The sequence below is a fragment of the Pagrus pagrus genome (assembly GCF_965226575.1).
Source record: "Pagrus pagrus genome assembly, chromosome: 14".
NCBI classification, from domain to species: domain Eukaryota; kingdom Metazoa; phylum Chordata; class Actinopteri; order Spariformes; family Sparidae; genus Pagrus; species Pagrus pagrus.
The window spans coordinates 24,802,528-24,820,521 of record NC_140198.1 but is presented as its reverse complement, the minus strand read 5'-3'; the positions used below and the strand labels follow the sequence as shown (position 1 = coordinate 24,820,521).

Here is a 17,994-nt window from a genome sequence, read left to right as displayed (position 1 = left end):
CCATGTCAAGTTAACATGTCTGCTGTGAAAAAGCCCTATTATGTATCCCCGTTATTATCTTTCAGAATCAGAAATTCGTTCCCCCTGTATTTTGAAAAACACACAAAACCTCTTTTATTTCATCCATGTGTATATTTATTTAAACACATTATTGTTAATTTCATGTGCCAGTTGCTACTGAGGATTTAACGCAATGCAAAGTTATAAATTCGGTTTCAAATATTCTCCCCATCAAGCAGTAAGAAAATGCTGGTTGAGAAATAACCTACTACCTACTTCATTTATTTGTTGTCTAACAGTATGCAAATTTAAGTATATTGATTCTAAAAACTATAGGAATGATCCATACTGGGTTGCAAAAATTTACAAATTCACAGGGAAAACAATTAGAAATCATAACCTCAGTCTGTAGTGTCTGAATTTTCTGCTAAAGTGTGTGTGATGCTCAGTTTTTCTTATAGCAGTAGTTCATTTCAGTGGAGGTGGACCATGTGGCTAAGGGAAGCTGGGTCAAGCTGGTACACCAGTCTATGAAAGATGGCACAAAGTGCAACCAGTTAGGCTAAGTGAAGTTAGTCATTATGGCTTTCCTTGACAGTTTTGTCTGTAGATGGCAGCCCGTTCTCTTTGCTCACTTGCCTTTGGAAGATCATTAGAATTTGTTGGAAAATAGAGCTACATTAGCAAATATCATTTTACAGTCTGCTGCCTATTTTGGAGAAAACTACTCCACTGGGGAATTTCTGATGCTGCACATTTAAATCCAGTGGACTATCCTGAGTGCTTCCTCTGGTTATATCATACTTAAAGTGTTTACAGGTCTTGGGGAGCGCTGCTGCAAAATGGTATTATAAAGCCTTTTGAGGCTCAGGGGAAGCTGCATGTACTCTGATGAATTGCCCCCGGTAATGTCACTTAATGGCTAATTTGCCAACCAGTACATTCCAGATGTGTTTGCAGCAGAACGAGTGTCAAGATCTGCACAATATATCGTTTCAGCATTGACATCGCAATATGTGCTATTAGCAATAGCCACATCGCAGAATGTGCATGGCCAGTGAGGCTGATTGAATCAAACAACTTTTTCGCTGCTTGAACAAAAGGAAAGCTTGACTGTCTTATTTTCCATGACTCATCTACAAGAGATGTCTGTCTAATATTACATACTTTCATGTGATTTAAGGGTTCATTGATACATGGGAGATTTTTGCTTTTCGGTGACACGCAGGCTCTGAATGCACAGCACTCCACCAATCATTCATAATCAGTTTTGTTTGATAAAATGCACCCCCCTACAGAAACACCCCCGCGCTCCTAGAATGATTAATTCTTTCCAAATAGAGCTATTCAAGTTATCTGGGGGAAATTCTTGTATAAGATGCTTATCTTATTGCACGATCATTCTGTTGCAATTGTTTTCTCACATGTAACCTTACCTCTGACTATATTTCATAAATGTAGCTTCTTCTAAAATGGGTAATGCTGTAATTTGTGTGCTTGTTAAAGGTCCTGGAGTAGTGATCATGAGAGGAATTCTTATTATAGGAGTTATGAGTAAATCTCCTAAACAGCTCTTAATCTGCATATTCCATTAAATAATTGTAGCTTGTTTAAATACATTTTCTACAATTCTGTTGTCTACATACTTGTTATGGTCTCAGTTGGGCCACCTGAAGACTATTAGAAGCTTCTGAAGTCTGTTAAATACTATTGACTTCATCTTTATTGCCCATATCTGCTATAACTCAAAAAGACTGTGAACAGACAGTTATAGAGCCGAGTTGAAGTGACTGCCACTGATTTCCAGCCCTTATTACTTCACATGAATCCATATTATTGCAGCTGTGCTATGATATCCTAATAGATATATACCTTTAATTCACCAGAGGGCAGTCTTGCTACGCTAAAAACAACAGATTCCTCCTGTCAGACTGAACCCATGATATAAATAAACCTTTAAGAGCAGCCTTGAAGAACTGAGTGTAGTTTTCAAGGTTTGCACAACTTATTCTGAAATATAAAACTTTCAGAGTTATTTAAGTGGCAGTGTAAAATAGCTTATGATTTCCAGTGTTTATGAACAATAACATTTTGTGAATTAAAAATGATTTATTACATTAAAATGTGCCTCTTTACACAGAAAATGCCTCTGTACACAGTACTCTACTACTGTATAAGCATCAAGAATGATCATTTACATAAGAAAGAATTGCTGATGTGGTGAAATACATGACAGAGGAAGATATACATTTAAGCAAAATCCTAAAAGCGTAATGTATAAATTACAATTCGGTAGAAGATAAACACTATGTTTTTTTATCTTTTATGTGGAGAGGTTCAATTGACTTGCATAAAAACAAAGTTCCTCTCCCTCTCGGGTTTTATGGAGGCATTTTTGAAGCACTGTGCAGCAGTTTGTTGTGCTGCTGCAGTTTCCCAATGCTGTGAGACATGCCTGAAGCAAGTGAGGGTGAAATCACAGAGTAGTTTTGTTTTCACTGGCTTTGCCATTGTGCTTCTAACACCTAGCACCCAAAATACTAGGATAGTGAAAATACTTGCAAACTGCAGATAAGGGGTGCTGAAGGGGAGATAGGAGGAAATAAGAGATGTATTGATTCTCTGTTCATTATGAAGGCAGGACAAAGGAAAACTCTAGGTAACAGTCATGATCTCTCTCATTTGCACACATTTATAAATACGTGATGATGACATTCATTTTGTAATTAGACACAAGCTCTCATGCTGCAAAGCCCGTTAACATGTTGATATTCCAGTAGATAAACAGACCAACTTTCAAGTAGCTGAGCAGAGCAAGTTGACAAAGGACTTGACAGATTTTTAAAACAAAGAGTTAAGTGGATCACAGCTTACAAGGAGGCTTTCCTGCTCCTGATTGTCATATTAAAATAAGATATCATGTCAGCACATTGGCAGTAGCTCTTCTGTAGCTGTTTACACCATCACAGAGTCAAATGAGAGGCGTTATCTTTGATAAATTTTTTCAAAGAAGTGTAAAAGATAAAGATTTTGTACTGCCAATCTGACATTATTCTACAGGGATATAAAGTATGTCTATTGTGATCAAAATGTGACTTAATATTTGTTTAAAATCAAATTATGTTGGTGTTGTTCATTCTGGAAAACAAGTTTATTATTTGATGCTTGTAGCTAGACCTTTATTTGTTAAGAACTCTGTTAAGACACGTTATTCTGCTGAATCTCCTGTTTACAATGTAGTTTTTTTCTTTCTCAGGCTTGCATGTTAGCCAAGGATATGCAAGCACCAACCTTATTGAAAACCCTTTCACAACAGTGCCTCTACCGCTTAAGGAATCTTGCCAAGAACGCCAGAGGGAAAAACCTAAATGGTGTTCTTAATACACTTAGCTAGGTATACACTTCCTCCAGCATTTTCAATTCACATCACAGGTCTATTTGCTTCTGTTTACTTGCTAGTAATAAAAGACGAGCCCTTAAGAGGCAGCAGAAAATCCCACTTCAGCTTGTTACGAGAGTCATTGAGGTTAGCAGGCCCTGTTGGCCTCAGCGGCTCTTTGAGAACAAGGCACTTCAGGTATAATGCAGTAAAACACCCACATGCTGCTGTGACTACTGCTAAGCTATCCACAAGGACAATGTTTGTCTCTGTAGTGCTCTCTGGATGTTTGACTTTTTAAACCTGCTGTTTGACTTTGGAAGTAAGGTCCCTCAAACAGTACAGTATTTTTACAATACTGTGACAAAAGGACTAGGGGGAATTCTGAATAATCCACTTAATTTCATATAGCATAACTTTATTAATCTGATTCTCTCTGTGCCAGTGTTGGTTAAGTGAACTGTTTTAATTACACATACATGACTTTATGTTTTCCACTTCTATTAGCCATGCTATCATTGTAGCTCAGGTGTTAAGGTTGGTTGCAGACTGAAATATTTCAACAACTATCAGATGGATTGCCTGAAATTTTGTACAGACATTCATGGTTCCCAGCAGATGAATGCCTCTGACTTTGGTGATACAAGGACGTTTCCTCTAGATCAACTATGAGGATGACATTTGTGGTTTCAGTGAAATGTCTCCACAACTATTGGATGAATTTATTTGAAATTTGGTACACATATTCATGCCACCACTTGTGGGTGAATTGTAATAACTCTAGTGACAATCTGACTTTTCATCTAGCCCCACATCAGATCAACCTTTTAATTTTATGATAATAATACATTTTTATGGCAAAATACAAAAATGAATGACAGCCTCAGCTTAGCTTTGCTAAATAGCAAACGATGGCATGCAGACATACTAAACTAAGATGTGAGATCTATTCTCCATGCAACATCTAAGACAAATTTTCCAGCTCACTTTGCACTTTTTCATTTGAATTACCCTCCCCACCTGTTTTGAGCCTCACCCCCCATCTATGCACTGGGTGCTCTGTGCTTGTCACAAAGATACCATACAGATGGGCAAAGCAAATTTCTAGATCACTACTTGTGCTGGTCATTGGATCTTTATTCTTGTTCCTACTATCCTTACACTGATTCTTCATTGACTTTTGTGTGTTCTGGCTGATATGAAACAATTGTACTGATATTTTGTCCAGGACACTTTCAAAAAAGATGATTGTGAACAACAGTAGAGTGTGTGTCTGTGTGAATATGTATGCTAAATAAAAAAATATAGTTAAAGGTAAAAAATAATGATGTATCAGTGCTTTAGGGCATTAAACACAATAACATGTGGTAGAGTATTTGGTAGAACTGGTTGCTAGTCTTGAATGATCACAGACTGGAGGTCAGTGATTCATGACCTTTTAATTATCAACTACATAACCAAGTGAATGAATGTTTGTCCTGTGCAGAGAAGGTGGTTTTCTCTTTATCTACATTTGCTCGATGTGAAAAGCGCTTGTTTTGCCTGATCAAAGAACAAGGAGAGACAAGTGAGATGGTGGGTTCTTCAGATCTTCCCTCCACCTCGTCTTCTTCGGCTGGTAGAAGCTGAGGGAATTGATTACACGGAGCAGGAGCGCTTTGTCAGGCCTGAATGCATTTTTCACAATGTGTTGCTAAGAACAAAGGGACACTGTTAAAGCTTTCGTAACACCCTTTAAAACTTTTGATTTCCCCCTCGGTTGAGCAGAAAGCGTCAGGAAGACGGCGGTTTAAGATTAATTGGCAGCGTGTCAGCAGCGTATTTACATTTTGTTCTTTTAAAGATGCAATTAATTACAAGAGATGAAGAAATCTGCAGAGAGATGAGATGTGTTGCATTGGTTGCCCTCCTCCCTGCAGACTGTCTTTTGCTCTGAGGGTGTGTAGGCAAGCTTGCCAATTAACCACAGACTAAAAAGGACCCAAAGCAGCCATGTTTCAGCAGGTAAAAAAGACTCAAATTTAAAGTGCCTGGCAGGAGATGTAACAGACAGGCAGTAGCATGTCGTTTGCATACTCCTGTGCTTCAAGCTATGCTAGGAAGATGCAACAAAAATGTTCTCTTTCAAGAGTTTTGTAACTCCAGGAAACTGTTGCAAATTGGGCTCAGGAAAGGCATAAACTGTAAGTGCTGTATGCAGTAAGTTAAGGGCTCCTATTGCGTCTGCTTTTATCACCAAAGGAGCCTTTCTTCAATGTATAACTAACAGGATTGAACCAGGAAAATGTGTCTGTAGTCACCCTAACATAAAGTCTGTCTGGTATTCATCATCATCAAGGGAGCAGTTACAGTCTTCCCTGTCTACACTCTTGGGTTATTTATATCACTGGAATTAATGAAACACAGAACACACCTAGTAAAAGAGATGAGGCATTGAAGCATGAGTCTCACAAAATCTCCTTGTTATGTTGATTTCTTTGACGTCATGCTTTTTTCATGTTTTGATAAAACTTTGGAGTCCTACATTTCAATTGCAACCTCTTCCTCCAGCGTCTCCACTTGTGAAGTCTTTGGACAAATGTGGCTCCAGTTTTCTCTTCCCCCATGGGATGCCTCTAATAACCCTTATGCCCATTCCTCCAGCTGCTGGCTTCCCCAGACTTTCAAAGTGAGACCCATGTCCCAACAAAGTAAGTGCTAGGCTCTTTCTTTCCTTTAATGATAAGACATAAAGTGAAGCTGTCAGAAATACCCTGAGTCTAAATAAGTAGTGTTTTTTTCCCCTGCCCCTCTCCCCCTCAGCGACCACAAACACGGCGACAGCACCCAGGAGTTGCAGCAGAGCTTCTTTAAAAGCAACATATGCTTTTGTACTGGAAATACATTAGTCATAAGGGGGAAGTAAGGGGGGGTGGGGGGAATTGAAGTTTGGCAATAACATCTCAAATGCCCCACATTTTCACTCTAGCAATAAGTACGGAAAAGTTTGAGAAGAAAGAGAAAGTTTGATGTAAAAACATAAAAAGGAATAATGCTAGATACCTCGGGAGCTTGCTCGCTTCGCACATTCCTGTGAAGACCAAAGAGGGCCTTTTAAAAAGCTTGTATAATTGATTCCACCCAGAGGTAACCCAAGGCAATCACCTACCTCACCAAAAGCGAACACTAAAGCCCTGTGTAAAGAGAGCCTGTTTTTGTGCCGTGCTGTTGCTCTGCAGTCCCTGCCATCTTTTTTTTATTGGAGCTTTCATCTGCGAGTGTGAATAACTGCGGAGTGAGGCAAAGCTGAATAAACATTGTCTGAATAGGTGATTGATGGATCAATTTGGGTCCCTCGTTTCCCAGTGCTGGTGGTGGCATTCACATTGATTATGTTGCCTGTGGTCGCTGGCCAAAATACAGTCCTTGAAATGAGTACGTCTGTTGGAAAACTTCCAGCGCTGCCTCAGCCAAACAGATGGCTCCCAATGCTGCAGTCATATCCATATTAATGGCATGATTACAATGCATTACAATCGAGAGATCTTGTCATTAACGTTGTGATTTAAAAAGCAATTATGGGTTTTGATTATCCACCGCCGCAGCTACAAGGCGTGTGTGTGTGTGTGTGTGTGTGTGTGTGTGTGTGTGTGTGTGTGTGTGTGTGTGTGTTGCTTTGCCGGTGGGCCCGTAGAGATGGCAGATTGATTCCTCAGCTGAGGAATGTGTTTAGCGTCCTGACTGACTGACACCTAATGAGCTGAAATAGGTTCTGCATTACGATGGATTGGAGCAGGGTCGAAGGGTGAGAGGGGAGATTATGAAGACGGCCCCAGGTGCATTACTGTTTGAATGTTCAGGTATGTGTGTGTTTCCTTTTGTGTGTACATACATGTGCTGGGCAGACGGAAGTGTCCGTTTAACAGGTGGTGGGCTGATGGGGATTTACTTTGCATTTGTGGGTGGATTGTGTTTTGTGCTTTCATATTCCCAGAGATGAGCTTTCTAGAGGAAAACACAAGACATCACTTTCACAGTGAAATATGTCCAAATGCTCGCATCTGGTAAGATGGGATAAAACTGCCTCCCACCAGATTAGAATTGCACATAACCGTTATTTTCATCATCAATTAATTTGCTGGTTATTTTCACAACAAATTGTTTAATCTATAAAATGACCAAAAAAAAAAAAAAAAACTAAAAAAAAGAGAAATGCTCTTCACATTTTCCCAGAGCCCAAAAGACTCTTCATTTACTATCATAAATGACAAAGAAAAGCAGCAAATCCTTACATTTAAGAAGCTGTGACCAACAAATATTTGACATTGCTGTTTGAAAAATGCAGAGCAGATGAAGCCAACAAGGCTGTTTCACTGTAAAATTTGTAGTGTCAGATGATGATATCTAACATTTTTGTAGAACAATTACAAACTACAAAAAGCTCTGAAATCCAAACACAAATCTTCAACACAGTTCAGTCATTAGAAGGTGGCACAAATAAATCAAAACCTTGCAATGAGTAATATTGCCGAAGGAATAAGAGCTAAGGGAGAAAAATGAGCACAAGTGGAGTTCAGTGAATGTGAGACACTGTGTTGCTCTTTTAAAGCACGTGCTAGTTTAGACCTTGTAAAGGGCAACACTATCTTCCCTGATGAAGAGAAACAGACGGATAGCAGTGTAAAAATTTGATCCCATCTTCTGCCTCCGCTCTGTTATTACCTCAGGTGTGAAATCCTTCCCCGCTCACACCAGCGAACCAAGCGTGCGTGCTCAGCTGTGAAATTGTATCTTTTCTGCTCTCTCCGCCCCCCTCCCACCAGCTCCTTCCCCCGTCCTCTGACAGGATGGCAAAATACTTTTTTCCTTGGCTTCAAAAAATGCAGCACTTCCTGTTGTAAGGTGAAGCTCTTCTGCTCCACAGTTGAATAATCAGGTACCTTCTTCTACGTTGCTCTCGCGCACCTAATAATGAAGGGATCAGAAACCACAGAAACACCTTGACACAGCAGCAGTAACTCGGCTGTACGCTGCTGTCACGAGTGGAGACGGCTGACTTCTCACATTACCGTGCGACTGTGCTAATGTTGTCTTGTAAGAGCACTCAAAGGAAATGAATCGCACACTGGGTTGAAAAGCTCCATCTGGGGACATTTGAATTGAGATGTAATGAAAGCACGGCAAAAGGTGCCATCTGTTAACATTACAAGGTAGTTTGAGCACATTTTTAAGTGCACTCTGTGATGTAGTGCTGGTGCAGTCATGCAGCTTGGGGCCTGCTTGACTAATCCTACGCAGGTCCTCTGTGGCTTCTCCCATGTCTTGACAGCAATGCCCTATTTTCTCTGTGGCTTCCCCTGTGAGAACAGATTGCTCTTCCACACCTCTCATCACTGCCAGGGTGCAAGAGAGCAGCAGTTTGCCCGGAGCTTTATGGATCATACAGTGCTGGCCTGTGCACTGACATGTCACAATGCTGGATTACATAAAACGCCGGAGACTTCATTTGATTTTACTGATTCAGAATACATTGGCTTTAAATCACATTTCAGCTAATGGCATCAAGGATTGTAGAGGAATTTGTCATAGGGTCAGGTCAAGTTATAATCCGTAAGAATTCAGTACTGGTTCATTTGGTGTCACTTGTGTTAACAGCATGTGTGGTTTAATAATACAGGTCCCAGGATTCTAGGGGAAACAACAGTTGTTTCTTCTGTTGAATTTGTTTTTATTGCAGCTAAGCAAACTTGACATAGCATTGCAGAGCACAGTTAAGAGATCTGATCACTTGCTGAGATGTTGGGAGGTTTGTAGCCTGTTGCCAGAAGCTCTTCATCTAATTGCTCACTGGAAATTGACCTGCTGTCAAAAATATGAACAATCATTGTCCTCAGTGCTAACCTCAGTGACAAGTACTTCATAATAAAAGCCACCCATTTAGCCAGTTGAATGTTTTTAATGTGAACTTGCAGGAGTGGAAAATATTGGTTTGCATTAGCAGTAACTAAATACAGCTCTGATGTGGCTGTAAACACAGACTACATTATATCCTTTGAATCCTGAAAAGAAAAAAGTGACAGGTGAATATGTTTAATAGCTATTTCTGTGTAAATGCCGCTCATAAATAGTATCAAAAACGTGTTTTGTTTTAAAACTTTAAAAGAACCCATCAGAGGTCAACTAAAACATGCCAACACTGAACACTGTGAATTCAGCTTATCCTGTGATGGTTCACCAGCACTAAAACTGGGGTCAAGCTTGGATCATTATTTTTGCTTGTCTGATTTACTACCTGGAATGATTTTCATAGTGTGAGCTTCTCCCACTGGTGTGTCTCTCTCATGTGTTCATTTACCTTCTCTGCAGCACAAAATGTTGGTGAGACATACGATGTGCAATAAATCCCATCCCCATGAAAATGTTCCCGAGGATATGTCCTGCAAGTGAAACATAATATTCTAGCCTTTAAAAAATGTGGTAATAACACCAGCGGGGGCATTTTTATGTGACTACAGGAGCTATAGTGAATCATTACGTACAGGTTGAGTACTGCAGGCTGCACCAAAATGCCCATAATCCCAGTAAAATCAAGAGGGTTACATCAATTAGTGATGTTAGAAGATAAAATGTTGCAGATTACTTAACTGGGAAATATGAGCACATTGGGAATGCTTTTCTGACTGCATAGCATGGCTGGAACGACTTGTGGGATAAATTCACATATTTTGATATACTAGCGCACCCTTGCCAATAACTATATCTTTGGAAGGCTTTCAACAGGCAACATGATCTCCAAACTCTTTATAACAGAATAGTGGTTCCCCTCCTGCAGCCCTCAGTGGAGTGAGGCTGACAGAGGGAACGCCTGCAGAATAATTTAACAGGACTGTGGGGAGAGCCAGAAAAAAGACAAAGCCCTCCAATATGATCTCTGAGGACCCTGCAGCAATCCACTGTTCTCCTCCCGCCATTGCCATTACTGACACTATTGATTATGGCCCTGGGAGTGATGATAGCATTCGGCTCTCCCCTTCCAGCGGAAGCCACAATCACGCCACCGTGTTTCCCAAATGATAGACTGTCTAGGAAATGAAAGAGGAGGTGAGGGCTGGAGAGAGAGAGATAAGGGTGATTGAGAGAGATAGGAGAGGGAGGCGGTGGGAACGGCGGCTAGTGAGGGGGGTATTAATATGGCTCGGTTAGTTTTTCATAGCAGCTGAGGAATGTAATGTTCCTGTCGGCCATATTAAAACATGGGGGCACGGTGTCAGAGTTGTGTCGGAGGCAGCGGGGCCTCGGTGGAAACATGAAAATGGCGTAATTGCCTCTTTGCCTGTTTGAATTGCTAACAAGGGAGCCTGACATTTTCAAATGGTCCTGATTGCAGAGAGCTCAGGACACCCAGGCAGCCGAGGCTTTTATGTTATCGGTTGCTTTTAAATGAGGCAAGGGACAGCCTGCTTGTGCATATGGATAGAATAAAAAAAATCAACGGCAATATCATCTGGAATGTCTACATAAACATGAGCAGGAGGTTTTCATCTCTGTTAGGACACACACTGCACGTCACACGCCAGGTGGCTCCTTGATTTAATTAGCACAGTGAAGCTCCAATTAGCTGCAATAGTAAATCAGATAGTGCTTTTCATCATGGCACCGAGCTGATAGGCCCAGTAGGACTGTATTCTCCGTCTCCTCCAGGGAAGACAGTGGATCACAGTGAGTGGAGGATTACAGAGGGATTATAAGGAGACTTTAGTGCTTCAAACCACTTCTGTATCTGAGTCTTTGTCTTTGACCTGCAGCAATGAGACACAGTCCCCATCAGGAACAGAGAATGGGAGTGTTAAACTAAATCACCAATGGTTGGTTGCTCCGAGTTAGGTTTGCAGCTGTGACATGGTTGCTACATACTGTATATTCCCTACCCTGATAGTCGAGATAAAGAGAATAAAGCACAAAGGATTTTTGAGCATGCAGGCTCTTGTTCAGTGCTACCCTGTTTCATATTCACACAGTAGCACATTCACACTTTGGAGTCACAGTAGAACCGCTGCTTTCCATTACTCCTAGTATGATGCCTGTGTGTGTTTCTTCTCCGTAATCTGTTTAATCTGTGTGTGTGCTCTGCTGCTATTTCATATGACATTCTCAGAAGAATCTAATGATAAGATCAAAATTAAATCTTACCTCTTCTCTTGACTTATCTTGAGATATCTCAACCTGTTAAGAGATTACAGTCTAATAAAAATCTAATTTGTAAATCTAAAATAAATCTAATCTCTTATCTTGTGATAACTCAATTTATTTGGAGGTTACAGTGTAATAAAAACTGACTTTTAAAAAAAACCCTTATCTAATTTCCTGTGCTGTAAAACACACCTTTCTGATAAATGAAATAAAGTTTCTCTGACACCATATCTTAAAAATGATTATGGTAGCTATTGCCAAAAACATCATAATAATTCACCATCATAATTTTTTTTAACCTGATAGAAGGAACTTGTTGGTTATGAAACAGTCTCAATGAAGTAATCTCTGTCCATACTTACACCCATGAAAATGCATATCATATGGCCATACAGGTAAAGACAATTCAGAAATACAATGCAGAAAATGTGACTGCTCTTCACAGAATCCTCCTGTGTAATATCAACAAAACATGATCAGTAATTACTTATAGACAATATGACATCCATTCCATCAATTTGCAAACTTTAATACTCCAATACTGCAACAATCTCACATTTGCCAGTGATGCTACATACACTGATAAGGCACATTAGGAAGCAAATGTGGGTGTCTGCATCCTTGTTTACAGCAAGCTTAGTTTCTGCCCGTGCCGACCAAAAATGTTGTTTACATGCACGAGAGGCAAAAATGCATAGAAAAAGCTTTGTTTTAAGAAATACCCTTGTAGGTTTGGACAGGGCCTAAAACAAAGTAGACTTTGTTTTACCCTCATCATCCCTTATCCAAAGTGGCTGCCAGAATCAACAAAAAATGAAAGGTCCTTCTAGTAGCTTTAATGCAAATTGGACTGCTAGACAATATATATTTTTCTGTGACATTATTTGAACAATCCTGTTGCATGATAGCAGACAGTTTTTTCGTGCTGAATACCATGGCCTCAGACTTGGAGGTGCTGACCTTTATCACTTAGTTCTCAGCTGCAAACCTCCCCAGTGTTCACTGGAGGTCATTGCTCGATGAAGCTAGCAGGTATCCTTCATCGGCAAAGATAAGAGACATAATCCTGTCTCCAGCAAAATGGATACCCTCCCTTCCTTGGCTGCACCTTAAGATTCTGCCTCTGAAACTCACTAGCAGACATTGCAAGGCTTTCAATATCATTACCATTTTTATCATTTACATTTAACTCATGGGTTATTCCCTCAAGCAAGGTCTGCAGGATTATGGAAAGCATTCATAAAGTACTCAGAATGGCTGTGAGAGAGCCCTTATCCACACTGTTAAACCCTCATGGACTAAAAGGAACACACTTGAAATGTGTTGTCTTTGGACACTCTGAGATTAGACCCAAGTGCCTGGCTCAAGAGCACTGCGCAGATGTTTGTTCCAGTTTTTCCCTGTCAGTCTGGATTTAAACCATGACCGATTTGACTGAATCGACGGGATAGTCTGAGACAGATCTGAGACTGGTGTCTCTACAGCATGAGACTTCACTGTCAGGCCAGATGAAGTTTGAGTGACAGTTCAGTGTGTTGTCGAGTATAGCTTTGGAGACATACTGACAGTGTACCACACACACACAAAAGGTAACTGTGTCTTCCAGTAAAATCAGTGATAGCAAGGTTTCCACACCTGATTGAGCTGCCAACATCCTGTGTGTGTGTGTGTGTGTGTGTGTGTGTGTGTCCGTGTGCGTGTGTGTGTGTAATTGAATTCAGGAACCTTGCCGCAATGAGACAGTGTTCGTGGTCTCTCTAAGCCCGCTCTGCGTTTATCGTTATGAATCAGGCCAGCGTGTAATTGCTATTTTGACACAGATGTCGTGGCACCGACTTTCTCTGATTCCCTTCATCCACACTTATTTTGCTCACATTTTCATACCTCAAGGCTTGTAGTTCTGATGAGGAATAACACTATGGGTGGGGGAACACATTGTAAGATGACAAATGTGACCTTAGCACACATCTATTTACATTCTTGTCCCCTTTTAAAATGCTGTGACAGCAGAGCTTGGAACAGATTATATTATTATGAAGCTGTGCAGCAATGATGTGTTACTGGAGGCTAGGGGTTCTTGTGACATGTAACTATGCTTTTGGAACTTGAGCATGAAGGCCTATCGTGTTCATTTATACCGCATAAATACAAGCAGTTTACTAAAATCAATAGAATTCATCCTCTTGGCATAAATAGGCTATCCACTACAAATTTCATGGAAATCTAGTTTTCAAGATATCTTTCAACGATACCTTATCAAGGATCAAAGTTGTGGTAGTAGAGATAATTTGAACTGAAATTAAATTTTTTTTAATTTTTAGTTTTATAGCCATTATGGACAAACAGAATGGAAATAGGTGGACTCATCAAAAGACCAAATATGAGGCTTAATGACATGTTACATTACTTTAAGTGCATGCATGAAGTGTGTACCGTCCACCTTCTCATCCACAGCTGCAGAGCCAGCAAGGCCCATCAAAGGACCAGATGAAAGGCTGAGCCAGAGAGCTCAACTCAGCTCTCCAATCCAAACACTGACATATGCTGCTGCTGTTGCTGCTCTTGGCTGCAGCTGTGGTGAAGGCCAAGCAGATGGAGGACGGCCTGGGAAGGTAGCATCAACAGTGACGCGAGTGTGTGTGTGTGTGTGTGTGTGTGTGTGTGTGTGTGTGAGTGTGAGTGTGAGTGTGAGGGAGGGTGGAAGGCACAGTCAGGGCTTGATCCTGAGGACTTTAGTGTGACTTAAACCTCTGTGCATTTTATATGTGCATTTTGATACACACCTGCTACACTGAGCTGACTGAGCTGCTGTGGGTGTCCAGATGTTCTACTTTGCATGTGTGCAGCTCTCTAATGAGGACTGCTACTGTTCCCCTACATGTCAGTAAAGAGCAGAGAAAAAAACTAATCAGAAAGAGAAGGTACAGTATATAAATACATTAAAAGGACACTGTAGTTTTGGAAAAGAAATGCAAACACAATGATTTTTATATTTACAATATTAAACAAACAATTCAATAACTGAATAAACAAGCTGTTCTCAGAGGAAAATAAGGTCCCTAGAACACTGAAGCTAGAAAGGTGGCAGGGTCCGACAAATACAAATGTCGTTTCATAAAAGAGTATGAAATTGTGTTGTCTTTTAAGGTCTTGTTCAGTCATGAAACAGTTAGTTTATTTAGTTTGTTTAGGCAAAGAAATCAGTCGATGAAGATCTTTCACTTCTGATTAAAATTTCTTCCCCAAAACTACATATCTTTTACTGTAACTACGTGAGACGGTTAAGTGCCAGAGATTTGTTTATTTTCTACATTACTGATAGAAAAGTATGCTTGATTCCCTCTGAAAAGTTTGATGGATTTCTTTTAGCTTAATACTATGTTTTGTTATGAAGTCCTAAAATTGAATTTACCAAATTTCCAATGTAAACAACACAATAATTAATGCATCATTGCCCAAGTATTTTCTTTTCTTATATTTTCTTTATATTTTCATATAAAGTACTTATCAATTGGCAACACTCGGTCATTCCATACCAACTAACCAAGGGCCTCCCAGTTCTTGTCATGGATTCTTGGGTAAGAAAATCATGTAAAAACTAATAATAAATTCATGGGACCTTGCAAAATGCTTTAGCTTTACTCCATATACTTTTTTAGTTATGATTTTTTTAAGTTTGACCTTCCGAGCTAAATTTCATCAGCTCACTATTTATTTATTTTTTTTCAAATTTCAAACCAATCTAGGGAACAACAAGCAATTAGTCAGATTTAGAATACACATACAGAGAATTGCAAAAGTGATGGAATTTAGCCCAAAGGACCAAATGTCAAAGATTCATAACTAAAAAAGTTTTTACCTTAAAAAATAAAATCCATGACATGAAACTGGGAAAAGTTCTGAATTTTGGGTGAATCTGCATTGAACGATTTGTTGGTGGCCAATTTTTGTTAGCTGTTCGTTTAAGCTTATGACTTTACAGTCAGAAGGGTATGCTTTGTTGCTTGCTAACAAGGTAGTTGAGAAAAGTATGCTAATTACATTATGTTTGAAGCTGGTTGTTGTTAACTGGCAGGCTGGTTTACTGATGATTTTAACTGGATGAGTTATTGACAGAAGTGTGTAATATACAGTATAGACTGCTTGGAAAGGCTGGTTGTGCTGGTGCATCTGGACAAGTGGTTCTATTGAAACTGGTAGACCTAGATAAACATTGATGGTGGCTGAACAACAAGCCATGGCATTCAGAACAAACAGCCTGTAAAGTCAGTCAGGCCAGGTCAAACCATTCAAGCCCCTTGCTTGGGTGATTCAAGGCAGCTTAAAGGTACCTTAGGTCAGGGTTAGAGAATGGTGTCACCTGTCAGAAAGGTTTGTGGATTTATGATACCTTCTGCAAGGCCTAATGTTAGGTTAACATTAAAACTTGGCTTCCATAGTAAATGCTAACCCAGCTTATGGCACACTTAACCATGTGTGTTGATCACAGTGCCTTCCAAAGCTGCTATAAATGTCCATAATAGATCCATATAACATTTTCTTATCTGCAACCTCAACCTATGATTAACTTAAGTTAAATGTAGGTAACTGAAACTACATGGTTAATGTTTGTAAATGACAGTCATGCTTAAGAGTAAGCAACATTGACTGTTGGTAGGAGACATTATGCAAACCATCTGCGACTTTCATTTTTTCTCTCCACCTTAAAGTATTCACACAGTCACAAGAAGTCACTAGTGAGACAAATGTAGCCATATTGTAGGCCATTTTAAACATTTTATCAAATAAATAAAGCTGATGTTTTATTTTCTGGCGAGGACAGTCTTAAATTCATACAGACCACACTGTCCTCAGTGGTTATTCCCCTTTGTTGTAATGACGCCTAGTCATCACTGTATTGTAGGTTAAAAGAGGTTGGCAAACTTTTTATGAAAGATTTCCAAAACCTGCGTGAATCGAAAATTTTGATGACCAAATGAGAGTCAGAGTCAGGTTGTAAAAAGTGATGTGATTTCTCAGATAATACACATTAATATGAGTGATGGTTGGTCAGTGCCATTAAATGTCCATCTGACAGGAGAGGGTGGGAGGAAATGGAAGATGTGAGGAGATTAGATGAAGTGAAAAATGGGCCGTTATAAGCAATACTGTTACCATGTAAAGTAGTAGATCGACAAAGATGAATTCCCCATAGTTCCCTGCTGTCCAATATATCACCAGGGGCTGGCTTTGTCCTTCACTGTAAACCCTGATAAGTACAGTCTGCCTCAAAGAGATGCGAGAACAGAGTTTAGGAATGTCACCCAACTCATATTGTACACCATCAAAAAATATCTATTTAGTTATTTCAAATACTAAAACGGCTTTTCTGTTTTTTATATGTTCAGCAAGTTCTGATTCTGATTTTTTAAAAACCTTTCTCATGAAAGGCCTGTTTTCCATTTTATTCCCCAAACCCATATTTAGACACATTTGTTCCTCTGAGTTGTTTTTCTGTGAACAAATAATATTTTCATAAGGCATTTTCTTCTTTGCCAGCTCAAGTGAGTTAGTTATTAGTTTTGTTTTGTTTAATTATGTGCTTTTGTTGCAAGGTGCTCTTCTTTCAGGAAGTTTTTCCTCCTCAAACTCCAGTTTTTATCAAAAAGGAATTTAAGATCATGTTTTGATAAAAAGGAACTGGAACCCTCTCTAGGAGTGGCAGCCACCCTGTGAGTTCTCCTTGTATCTTAACATAACCAGTAACATCTTAACTAATGTAATCTAATTAAAACCAGACGCAGCGGCTGCAGGGTTCCACCCAGCTCAGTCTGACAGCGCTCCAGGCATATAAAGATGAAGGATGCTATATTACAACAGCTGAACACACTGAGGCAAAAAACCTTCAGACGAACAGACAAGGCCGGGATAATCACATCTGTGGCTACTTGTATTTACATAGCTATCCATCTTTGATAGCAGACTGCAGCTTTGTTTTGACCAGGAGGAGTGGAAAAGCTTCTCTATCAAACACAACAGTTGCTCTCTAAACACAACCAATTAGGATGACGGATGACTTGCGCCTCGGCAAGCATCCCACAAGAGACATGAACATACAAGTTGAATAACAACACAAACAAAGAAAAACAAAGAACGACATCAGAGAGCAAAGTGGAATATTTTTCATCTTGGGAATTTTGGTGCTTTGATTCCCTCCCCTCGGTCGATTGTTCTTTATCATACCTGACACTCTGTTCTATTTGAGGAGATTTGTAACGTGGGTTTTGATGCATAATGGATGGGGGCTGACTTGGAGCGGTGCCTTGTGGGAAGATGGAGGCGGGCTGGGGAGGGCGTGCCGCTGTCGCTGATTGCTTCTTATTGAGCCCAGGCACCCTTGGGATCGTCGTTATGAAGCGCTCAGCATGCAGAAGCACTGTACTCTGTCATGCCTCATGTTATGACCT

General features: G+C 40.0%; 1 long non-coding RNA gene across 1 annotated transcript in view; it reads left to right on the top strand.

Annotated features, from left to right (window-relative positions):
• Nucleotides 1–17,994, top strand: part of LOC311269223 — a 144,758-nt gene that overhangs the window by 487 nt on the left and 126,277 nt on the right. The window contains exon 2 of the long non-coding RNA XR_014624061.1: nucleotides 14,003–14,160. This is a non-coding gene — a long non-coding RNA (uncharacterized lncRNA). The remainder of the gene's footprint in view (nucleotides 1–14,002; nucleotides 14,161–17,994) is intronic.